Raw genomic sequence first — 12,700 nt, forward strand, 5'->3', positions numbered from 1 at the left:
TTACTCGAAGCGATAATATGCTAGATGTGGTCATCGTTTTTAGGAAAACAGTACATACTACGATACGCAAGATATCCTACCCTTATTCGTATTTCAATAGAAGATTTTCGAAATGTTCTAGCTGATACTAGAAGATTAGACGGAATCTCTGGGTATATCTGTTACATTTTATTACAGCAGAACTTACATGAAATGTTTTTTTCCTACCGAAATCTATTTACATAAATTACGGCTATAATTCGTATCATTTGTGACATTAAGTATCAAAAATATCATAAAACACAAACGTTCGAAGGAAATTTATTCTCTTAAATAAAACAATAAAATATCCCTGTACCTGTTAAAAATACAGCAAACGGTAACAGGCTCACGAAATAACGTTTTATACCAAAAAATAAAATCGCGAACAATTATAAGAAATAACGAGGGCAACAAGGAGATAACATAAAGGAGCCAGAGCCCTTGAAACTATAATGGAAAAACTCTCTTTATGGGCGAGTCGAAAAAAAAAGTCAGAAAGTTTTCTTAGACGGAAATGACCCAGTTTCGGTTAACTATGGTTGATTTTTATGCTCTTACAAGGTCGATGGTGTTGCAAAACGGCGAATGGCAGACATAGAAAACAGAACACAAAATACAAAAAAGCGGAATACCATTTCGTGTATTTTTAGATCAAGGGTCCACCAAACGGAGGTTTGTTTTTAATAAGGGTGCCGTATATTTTAATAGGCCTGGTCCTTTTTTTTTTTATTTCGTACTTCAGGAAATGTTTTACGCGTTTAGGTCTCTGACAGGCCCCATTCGCACTAATTTTTGACCAAAACAGGACAGTTTTTTGCCCTCGACGCCCTCAAATCTGAACCATTTTTTTAACGACCAGCCGTAAAGAAATAAACTCAAAAAAGTTCGTTTTTTGATTTACAAGTGAACTATTTTCTAAAGTAAATATCACTGTTACGAACATTTTCTCAACATTAGTCGTTTTGCTGCATGAGAAGTGCATGAAAATTTACTTGAGGTTCAAAAAGAGACGAAAAAATTCAGGTTACGATGATGGATATTTAAGGGACTCGTTTCTGGAGCGAATATATCATCTTTATCTGTGAAAACTGACGGGACAATAAAGGGCCTTGAGGAGATTTACAGCAATGCTAATCAAATAATCTCGTCTAATACGCGGTTTAGAATGCGCGACGTGTCCCGAGATGCCAGCTGCGAGATCACCCTTTCTCGACATCGGTTGATAAACGCATTTGGGCATTGGGAAACGATCATGAGTTCTTTTTATAAAGAATCGATATGCAAGGAAAGGAAAATTTACTAGCTAATACCACGAAGAAGTCTTCTATTAATCATTTTTCTCGACGTCGATCGCTCTGTTTCATTCCAAAATTATTAACCTTTCGAATGTTACACCCCATTATAAAAGATGAAATGAATGAAAAATGAATTACCAGATATCAATTATTTTATTCCACTTTAAAACTATCAAATCCTCGAGTACTTATCACGGGCTATTAAACGAAAGAAACATTGAATACTACCTAAATATTACAAGGAATTCTGTCACGCGTGATTTTCCTAACGTCGATTATTTTGCTTCATCTTAAAACTAACCGACTTAAATACTAATTGCCTTGCCTTAAATACTATCAAACCATCAAACACCAACTACATCATGCAACACTGCAAAATTCCTTCCTCAAAGCCTCCAGCGGAGCAACAACTAGTTTTTTATCTTGTCACTCAAACGGATATCAAAGACGGAGGTAAACAGGAACATAAAGCAGAAATCTGAGCAACGGAATCAATGAAGAGACCGTGGTTAGGTGGAAAGCGTCGAAATCCCGGCAGCCTCATATCATCCCCGCTAGAAAGGAAATACACCACAATGAACGTTTTAAAGTAAACCATGCGACGCACGCAACCTTTTCTGTCTCCCTCTCTTATACTCGCCATCCTGTTTCCTCTGTCAGTAACTCCTCTCTCCGGCCAAAGCCAGACCACCACCATCCAAATTCAAACATGCCGCCCCCTGGCCGCGCCCGCGTCGCTTCGCGTTCTTCTACACACGTAGAGGATTGCTCGCGCGCAATACACGCGCGGATCCGCCGGCTGGTCAACGCTCAGGACGACACTGCGTGCGTGAAAGGGCTCGTGGATGCACAAAGAGTGTGGCCAGCCGAGTAGCCGGTGTGTTGGTGACTTAATTCGGTGTGAATATATGCAAGGCCTCTCGGATCCCGATCCCTGCCACCATCGACGAGCACGTTCACGGCACACACGACCGACCCACCGGTAGCGATGGCCTCGACGAGCTTAGAATCACCTGGTTCGTTCTATCATTCTTTTTAACGCTCCAACTATCGGGGATAATTAATTACTTTTCGTAGAAATTTTACAAATTATACAACATTTCTAGGAATTCGAATTTGATTTTCGATGAAGTGTATATTACGAGTAAAGGTTTGTTTCTCGATTTTTCCATTATTTGCTGCTTTTAACGCTAAAATTACCCGACACAATTTATGATTTTTTATAGAAATTGCGCAGACTTACAACGGTACATTCTGCAAGATCCAAATGCTTTTTTGTAAAGTATGCAGGTTTACATACGGAAAGAAGTTTGCTATACCCTTCTATGGTTGGCTTTAACGTTGAAAATAGAAATTTTATGAATTTATGGCATTTTTACGCATCTATGCGATTTTCGGTAAAGCATATGGATACTAGTCATTGACGCTGCCCATTTTAACGCTAAAGCTGCTATTGGAATCGATTTCTAATTTTTCACAGAAATTTTATAAATTTCCAATAATCTATGTACTTTTGGGGATTTGAGTTTTGGTAAACTATAAGAATGGATACTTATCTTTTTATTACATTGTGAAATTTGTTTGCATCTTACATTGTAAACTCTGATAAATTCTATACTTTTAGTTTTACTCGCTAACAAATCCAGGGTTAGGTTAGGTATTAACGATTAGTACGTTTACGACAGTAAGGGTAAGAACTCTTTAATTATTAGGGAAGATCCTAAAGAAGACGAAGCAAAGATTTAACTAAAATTATGGTTTTGAAGTTTCTATAGAAATAACAACTTTTTTTATCAACAGCTATTTTAGTTCGCAATTAATAAATAGTTACCTCTATAAAATACTGAATTTTATAATGGAATATCGAAGAACAAAGCAAAATTCATACCACCGTAATTACCCAAACGTTAGTATCAAACATTCGAAATCCACTTTATTACTACTCAAATTGCAATCCCAAAAAGAAGTCTTGGACCCTGTTTAAAACCACAAAATTCACCTGGAATTCATCAGTCGATAAAAAATTCGTGCAGCCATTAATCAAAAGCAATTGCTGAAACAGATGGTGAAGCCTTCCAAATGCACATTTACCCTACTCAAACTGCAACCAAAAAAGGAAGCTGAAAGCCTCTGCTTGAACCCACAGAATCCATCGCTGATCAAAAATTCGTGTAGCGATTAATCAAAAATCGGTTGTTGGAACAACTATCGCAGATCCCGGGGTATATTTGCAAGATCAGCAAGAATTTTCCAATTAAAGTAACATTGAAAGCGAGCGGGTACGCTCGGGGATAAATTACTTGAGCGTGGAGAGAACTCGCTAAATTACTTGAACTCGCGATACAGAGAGGATCGAACGGCCATCACTAGCGACCGGTCGGCTAATTTCAATACCTCCGCTCTCAACCAAGCCATCCCCCTGTTTCCACCGGCGTTGCTTTCCGTGTACGTACCACCACGTAGCCCTGTTGCTGGTCTGCGTGACGCCGAGCCAACGTACAGACACGGGGGTGGACATTCGGCGTTGCGTGTCGGGGGGGAGGGAGTGGATTGTTTCGGTCCACGCGCGTGTGCGCGCGTACAACAGCGCGGATGTATTTGACGCTGGAATATTCCCGTCACCCGCTGTCAGGCGGCGCGAGGGGCACTACGCCGGGGAAAAAAAGAAGTTTTCTGCACAACAGGAAGCACGGTGTAGCGCGGATAAACGGATTTTTCGACTAACGACCAGAGATCACATCCTCCAATTAATGCGTCTCGACTTAACGCTCCGATACTTCTCGCCTACCTCGAGAAATTCTTTCCGACACCGTCCACTCAAACCCGCTGAATATCTCGCTAATTAACCGATCGACCGGCCGAGGGTTGCGTAGTTTTAGTATTGGGATTCGTTTGATCGATTTTTCAGTCTTAGGTGCGTGTCATTCTTGAACATTTTTTGGAACATTGGGTGTCTTGAGGGAGAAGAGTTTCAAAGAATAAGAATTGTTGTATGGTGTATGTACATTGTTTAAGAGAATTAGACGACGAAAAGATACGCTACTACGGATCGTGTCATTCGAACGATGCTGTGATGAATAGATCGTAGATTTTTGTGCATTTCTAAGAAATTTAAAGTTTGGAAACTAAATAAAGTGTGTGGCATTTCGTTAGTCGTGTTCAACTCACGCCGGGGTTACCAACTTGGAGGCTTATGTAGAGGGTAGTTGATCGTGAGATTTATAAAACGAGATTGCTCGTTGTTGAAACCGTCAAGTATATTTAAAATGATCAAATAAATAAGTACAGATAATGTTCGCAAAGACGCTCGTACTAACGGATTCGCTAAGACAGTGTATAAGTAGCAAAATAAGATCGCTGATAACTTGTCGATAACTGATCGATACTCGATAGATACTCGTAGATACTCCTTCGCGCGACTAACTGATAACTGCTAGATAACTGGTTGATAACTGAACTCTTTACGATCGCGTCCGTTTATTTATCCTAGTCGGGGGAGAATCGGAAAATTCAAATTCGTCTTCGTTCGACGGTTGCACGTAGCGGCGACATTGTTTTGTCCGAAGTCTATTTATTATTACATTACGTGTATCCTAACGATATTGATACTCCGAGGCAAAACAACCAGAAATAAAATTCTATGGATTTGATATGAACCTTCTTCACTTGTTATACATTTAGATATTTCTCCATTACAACTAAAAATCATCTTTGAAATCATCATTCTTTGGAAAAGATAGGGTTAAAGCAATCTGGGTTTGGAACACCGTATCCGGAATCGCGCCGTACGTATCATTTCTATATTTGAAAAATAAAGAAATACGAGTTTTGTAATGAACCAATTCATTAGCGAATCTGAATGATTTGTAATAACGGAAGAATTAATTGCGATAAGAATAATAATAAAAATCGTTATGCCGTAGAAAGGACACGAGTGAAGAACACCGTATCTGAAAACGCTCTCCACGAGAAGGCAGCAAGACAGGGAAGCAGTAACTTCTCAATTCGCCGGTGAAGTATTAGCAATTTTTTCCTTGCGGGACGCACGGGAGGCGCTGAGAAAATTAGGGTTGCTGCGTTGGTATGAGAGCTAGATCTGGCTGATGAAAGGGTGTAGCGGGGTGTGTAGCTGTGAGGGCAATCGTGAATCAAAATTAGCTGCTCTTGTAGAGGAGGGTAAGGGAAAAGAGTGAGAGAGAGAGAGGGAGAGAGAGAGAGTTGAGTGTCGAAGGTTCGCGAGAGGTCGAAGGGTGCTGGCGTAGAGTTTCCAGTTCATGGTAGAACGACCTCACCCCCTTTGACCCTGTTTCCACGTCGTCGCATTCCCGTCTTTCCTACGTCCAGCCTGAAATTACAGGCTGCAAGGCGCTGTAAATCCTGATGCATCGATAGGAAATGGATCTCCGTCTAGGAAACGATGCATAGAGCTTAATTACGTCCCTTTTCCCGTTTTTACAAGTTCACCTGTGCTTCTCATCGTCGCGCGAATTAGCCATCCTCGGGTTTGTCAGCCGTTAGGAAATACATCGGTCGAAAGAAGTAGAAGACAGTTCTATAAAATAACCAGCGTTCACATTGATTCGTAAAACGCTGTACATCATTAATAAATTGTGGATATTTATATATTTGCGGAAAAATGTGCAAAATATAAAAAACGTATATAATACGCAAACACATATGAAACATCCAGAGTCAAGTGCTCGTTACGATATTCAAAGAATGGAAAGAATCTCGGTTTAGATTCAATTTTTTCGATGATATGCATTAATCACAGGTAGACTACGGATTTTTGTGCGTTTATAGGAAATTGAAAAATAAGAAAATAATTCAGAAGATACGTAATGTACAAAGACATAATTAAAGAATGAATTTCCATAGATATTCATCACTTAATCATGCCCCACCTTATATTCTTCTAACTGACAAACAACAATCATCCCCTTCTGTCAATAATTTTCTACCACCTCGTCAAAGAAACACCAAAACGCAACAAACATCCCTTTCCTATTGAAACTCTACAAAACTGCCACCGATACCAGAGAAAGCAACAAACAAGCGAAGACCTTTTTCGTTAGTCAACCCGATAATTCCATTTTACCTTTCAGCCTGGATCTGGATTAAAGGAAACCCTGAAAACGGAAATAAAATCCTTTCGTAGCCGAGGTCGGTGCTGTTCGAACAATCACGCACAATCACGGCCGGCATTATAAAACTGTCCCCGGGGGAATTCTCGATGCTCGCTAGAGAGAGGGTAGGAAAAGAGTGTGGTCGATCGAGAGAGGGTTGGTTGGATATGGAGAGACTCTGTTGGAGATTTCGCCATCTCCAAGGGGTCCAAAATATCCCTACGTGAGTTCAACGTCACGCCGGGCCTCGTATGGCTATCGCGCGGAACTCGAAGGGGTGCAATGGCTTCGAGGGAAGTTGGAGAGCAAGGGGAGGACAAACTGGACGGCACGTATCTTTACGGGTCATAAAGGTTGGCCCTCGTTACGGAGGAAGCTGTACCACACCCGTGGCCACCAAGGCACCGCACCACGAACCCTCTTTGTCGCCTTTAACCCTCTCTCTTTATACTTACCCCTCCCCCCCTCTCTTCACCATCCCTGTTTCAACCAACACTCCTTCTCAAAAGTCCTAGGATACAGTCCATTTATTTTTAATAAACTTTTGATATTTCATATAAATTATGAACTTTAACGTTTGAATTATCAGAATGGTCAAAGTAAGAAATTCATACTTTTTCATAAATATTAGTCTTACAACGATTTACTTTTTTGGTTTTACAATGATATATTTTTTTATATTTGGTGATTTTTGTAAAATATATGAATAAAAGTTAGAGTTTCTTGCTGAATTATAAAGTTTTTCCTACTCCTTACGCTGCAATTTTATCGATACTATAGCTTTATGTTTTAGTTGTCGGTACTATTCATATTGACTTACATACATTTTTTAATAAACCTCCTAATATACTAGTAACATAAAAAATATTTCTGCACCATTATATTCATTATAGAATTTACAGCATACAGCATTTATATAACTAATTAATTAAGTTCCATATCATTCGGTAGTACTTTCATACGACTACAAAAATTTAATATTATATAAATTAAATGTAGAAAACTAGTAAAAAAGTGCTTCATTTGAAAATGAGGGTATGCACAAATATCTTCCTGTAGCTGTAAGCTTCGTTTGTTTTCAAAGTTAAATGAACTGTTACAAGATAATTCATCTTTTAATCTGTTACAGTTTTGGAGCAAATATAAAAACTGTCTTACGGCTTTTAAGAGAAGGTGTATCTTTGTCATCCTATGCTTCAACAGAAATCACCAGGGAAGATAATTTACCGATAGATTGACCTACGCAAATCGACAGTAAAGACAACGCGAGGTTCGAAACCAATATAAGGTTCGAAACCAATATAAGGTTCGAAACCAATATAAGCCTGGAAACCAATATAAGCTTGGAAACCAATATAAGCTTCGAAAAATGGAGATGTTGGATAAGTATGTTGATGCGCTTCTGTAAAGAACGATGCAACTCGAGCACCGTGTTTTAGAAACTGGACGCTCTGTATTTATACAGGCGACGCTCGTCTATTATCGGCTCGAGCATCGATGGCAGCTGGCTTCTACTCATCCATTTATCGCAAATTTTTTTAGAACGAAAGCATTCTGTTAGCCAAAGTCTCCGAGTGACTCTTCAAAGAACTAACTTTTATATCGTTTCTTAACAAAATGATTAAATTTCGAAATTTTATGTAATACGTTGATTACAGGTCTGAATATGTATTCATATATTTGCTGAGAGAGTTAAATGTACTGTAAAGGAAGATACAATTCCAAATTAACACCACAAATCCTGGACAAGTTGCTAAACTACACCTACGTATCTTAAATTACTGTTTCGATTTTCCAAATCCAAATTTCCAAATTGATACAAAAATTCTATTTTATATTACTAAAGGTTTATGTGCTAAAGGTAAAAAGAGAGTGAAAAAATAGAAAAAGAAAATATAAATTCAACTCGATTGTAAGAGGATCACGAAGGGTTAAGTTTCCCATAAGCATGCAAAATCTAATAACAGATACTTATATAATGTGCGAACTTCACTACTAATATTTAATAACCAAACTTTCATTCTCCCCTTAACGAGACAAGTAGAGTGGGTCTCATGGCCACACGGTAATGAAGATGTCACGCTACGGCTGTCTTTCTTGCGGCATGGGGCCTATTGGTCCCGTGGCAAACCACGGGGGGTGCGCGTAAACGATGTCACGGACGCCATTGTGCTCTCTGTGCAGAACTGATCCCCCGTGGAATCGAAAGAGAAACTCCGACCTTTCACCGAGTCGAGTTTAAATAGGCCGGATATATAATTGGGCCCCGGACCATTCACGAGATTTCATCCCGCGGTACCCCCCATAATGCCCATCGAGTGCTCGTACGATGGAAAAGAGGGAGAGGACAAAGACTCGCGTGACTGCTGCAATCTCTTGGCACCAGTCTTCGAGGATTCATAGAAGAGGTACTATCACTGTGGAGAATGCAAAAGTATTACGTTTTATCGAATCAAGATTACACTTTTTTCGAGATAATCGTTACAATTGTCTTGTAAAAAGAATCCTACAAAACTGTCGTCATTATAATTTTAATTATTCGTACAATTACATTATACGATTACATTCACATAAATTAAAATTATAATTGTAATTGTTGCAGATTTCTTTGCAATACTCATTTCGCGCTTGAATTTTTATAAAAGAGATATTATGGTAACTATCGGATCTTGTATAACGGATATATGTAAATGTGATTTATGAAAATTCATGTTTTTATGAATACAATTGAAGAGTTTGTCACCCGAATAAAAATTAATTTTACCTATTGAATGTTATGTTATGATGTGATCTGTTCAATTTCGAGTATTTTGTATATTTTTGTATATCATACGTATCCTCTTTAGTTTTCCAATCTCTAAATTTCCTACAAATGTTCGTGTGATTTGTCATAATTTTCACACCACACAAATTATTTTCATAGAAGTTCATGGTCACAAAATCATTGTGAAACTTTAAACACGTTAGGAAATAAAGAACATTTTAGTCATATTATGCAAACGCAAATTAGCAAATCTTATCAAACTGTATAATGTAATGATGCGCAATATTCGTCAACATAACAAAATATAATCTAATGCAATAACCAGCAAATGATATCTATAGGTATCACAATTATAATATTTACATATTTCAAGAGAATCCTTTCCTCCTATACTTTGCACCATCCCCTAAACCTAAAATTCAATCCAAAAGCTTCTCCTCCTAGAATGCACCATGAGAAACGTTAAACATATAGATCAGAACCTCAACCTACGGAGTGCCAAAATATTGAGAGGCACTCCGTCTAGTTTCTCCAGGACACGCACCAAGGAAGACGCAGAAAGGTCCGATGCGATAAACGGCTAACCTCATTTTTCATGTGGCCCATAAAAATCGTCTTCCATGTATTCCCCGATGAATGAGATCCCCCAAACCTTTCCAGTCGAACCTGGTCTCCGAATAAGAAGATCCCCGAGAAGAAGTTCGCCATTGGCGAGCGCAGAAGCGTGACATTATATTTATGTTGTCACCCTGCGTGTCAACGCCGTGGCTACCAGAGCCTAACTCGTGAGAGTGAGATGTGAAAGGGACCAAGGGTGAAGAAAAAAAAGCATAGATGGGGGGCCTGACACTGGGCCCTGTCTACAAACACCGCGTTCTGATCGCTACTCACTGCCAGGACAATGGACGATCCTTTCGCATTACCTGTTTACCAAACCCAGTCATCGTAAAACCATCGAATCGAATCACGAAGAAAGCGACCGCCGCGTTTCCAAACGTTTCTTTCTAGGTTTTTGGGGCGATGGCTTTTTTAACCGACACTGGACGATATTCTGAAAGATATTGCAGTTCGGCTTGTATCGATGATTTTACTTACTTTCAATGTATTAGAGATCGAGGCTTTCGCTATTTAAAGAATTTTGATTACCGAGTCGAATTCAAATCAATTGGTTGTCCGAAAAAGCTAGCTGAAACACTGGCGAAATTTTGGAACTCATTTTAAGGTCAGCAAGACGCGACTTCCATTGAATCAATTATAAAAATTCTATTTCCGATATATCGTTGAAACGAATGAAAATCGAATAAATCTTTATACTGGAATTAGGCTATTGGTAACAAGTGAAAAGGAATCGAAGAATGTATGTTAAGACTTGACTACACGAAGTAAGAATAGAAATATTTTATGGAAGAGGAGGTAGCGAAAATCGGAGTTAAAAGAAACATACTTTGATTTCGAATCATTGTACAGTCAAATAAATTGTTATTATAATATATATTAACTTCTCCCCTCACTTTTTCAGCAAATTAATCGAGAATAGTTAAAGTTAGTTAATGGCCAAGTTAATTGGTCCAAAGTCGAGATGCTGAACGACATAAGAGTCACAGGGGGGTCTCCTTTCGGCAAGACGCGCGTGCCTCTGTTGTCGCAACTGTCGTGAACAGTTGGCCATTCACTGTTCTCGAAAGTGTCTGCGAATCGTCAACGAGGGTCGCCGACAGCATCCGGTTTCTCGATTCGTTGCTGTTCGTTTGGGCTAACCGCTGCGGATACGTCTCACAGTCCTGGTCCTTTTTAACGTTTCGGCAGGTTTCGGTGATACCAAAGACTCCTTCGTCATCTGTTCACTAAAATATATTGTAACTCTGGTCACTTAATTTTTAACACGAAGAAATATCGCAGAATACCACGCTTTATGTAAGAGGAATCTCAATATTCTTTTAAGATCGACCAAAATTCCGTGGAACTGGACTAAAGAATATTGTAAGATATTGTTAGAAACTCGTTAAAAGCTGACATCGGTGATCTACTTTAACCATTATGTAATGTAAAATCAAGAATTTACAAAAAAAGATGCGCAGTTCAAATTGATCTAACCCCAAAGCATTCATTTAAAGAACAAACTATTCACCAATAAGAACGCGCGATTGCAAGGAAAATGAAAACTGTTTGCGAGTTCAAAGCATCACCGGCCGTATGTTCCAATCATGGAAAGAGAAGAAACAGCTGGAACGATGGATGAAGCACGATAAAGAGAAAAAAAGAAATAGTTACGGAGAGTTGTAACAAAGTCGAAGCAAGACTGGTGCAAGGCCAGGGACGCCCGTGCAACAATCAATAACTGTCGTTCGTAGCAGGCATAAGTCGTACGTGCTCGTGAACGTTATACAGACGAGTAACGCGTGCCAGTTTCCATCAGGAGTGACGGTAACAGCTGTTGCACGTCCATTTCGAAAGCTTTCTCCGTGGAAACTCCGGGGGAAATTGGCGGCGCTGATCGTCGCGTAAACACAACCTAAAAGCAGTAGATCACTCGATTCCTCTTCGTACTGGTTCTAAACACGATCCCGCGGATACGTACCGTCCAACAACTATATATATACGTATCTATGGTACGTGTAGAATACGTGTACGTACACGTGTACACACGTTCACACATGGACAGTTTGAAATAGAGCTGTCGATCGATTAGAACTTTTCCAGAGCATACGTGACACCCATAAAAAGCGTATCTCTTCATCCAAGGGAATTGAATTCATCCCGCCTTACTTCGTTTCGGTCAAAAGCCATTTGCATGTCTAGCTCTGGCGAAAAAATGCACACTGATTTCGTTCGAAAGATATGCTGATTTTGTTGATTCTGCCGATCAGAAAACACGATTATCTCGAGAATTGTTTGCTTGATCTTTTTTTCTTTTCTTTTTTTTTTCTTCCTTTTTTTTTTTTTTTTGTTTCTTAGAAAGTAGCTCGAAAGAGTAATAATGCGAGGAGACACGATGCTGTGTAACAAATGTCGAGAGTTCAGATGTTATCATGATTTCTTTCAAAGTAAGAGAAACAGAAGCAGACAGAAAGGGTTGGCCCCTTTTCAAGTTAAAAAACGAGTCGTGAAAAAATATTTATTGTCACTGGTAGCATTCCCAAATCATTTTGGTTTTTTCCTCTCGCCCTCCTCGCGCAATACCGCGTTCGAAGCTTCTCGAGCAAAGTCATTTTCATACATATGAAACGGAGAAATCAGTGTACGAATAGATTCAGATCTAGCAGAAAGAATCATAAATTTCATCGATTGTACAGCACGGCAACGTTTATAATTCTATTTCTCGAAGACCAAACAACATCCTCGCATTTTCAATATTTCGAAAATTGTTGCATAGAAAAATGGTGGATCTTGCAACGACCATTTGAGTGCAAACGATATTTCACTTGAATAAATTAGCAACCAATTATACGATAATTATACGATATTTTTGAACCTGGATAAGATGAAATACTCGA

The 12,700-nt window shown here is 39.1% G+C and overlaps 1 long non-coding RNA gene across 1 annotated transcript; it reads left to right on the top strand.

The window, feature by feature from the left end:
• The first annotated feature begins 1,522 nt into the window (after positions 1–1,522).
• LOC126873591 (uncharacterized) lies at positions 1,523–9,526 on the top strand. Its single transcript, XR_007692463.1, has 3 exons — positions 1,523–2,332; positions 5,240–5,327; positions 6,422–9,526. It is a non-coding gene; the product is annotated as an uncharacterized LOC126873591 (long non-coding RNA).
• The last annotated feature ends 3,174 nt before the right edge of the window (positions 9,527–12,700 follow it).

The sequence above is a fragment of the Bombus huntii genome, chromosome 14 (assembly GCF_024542735.1).
Source record: "Bombus huntii isolate Logan2020A chromosome 14, iyBomHunt1.1, whole genome shotgun sequence".
Taxonomy (NCBI): domain Eukaryota; kingdom Metazoa; phylum Arthropoda; class Insecta; order Hymenoptera; family Apidae; genus Bombus; species Bombus huntii.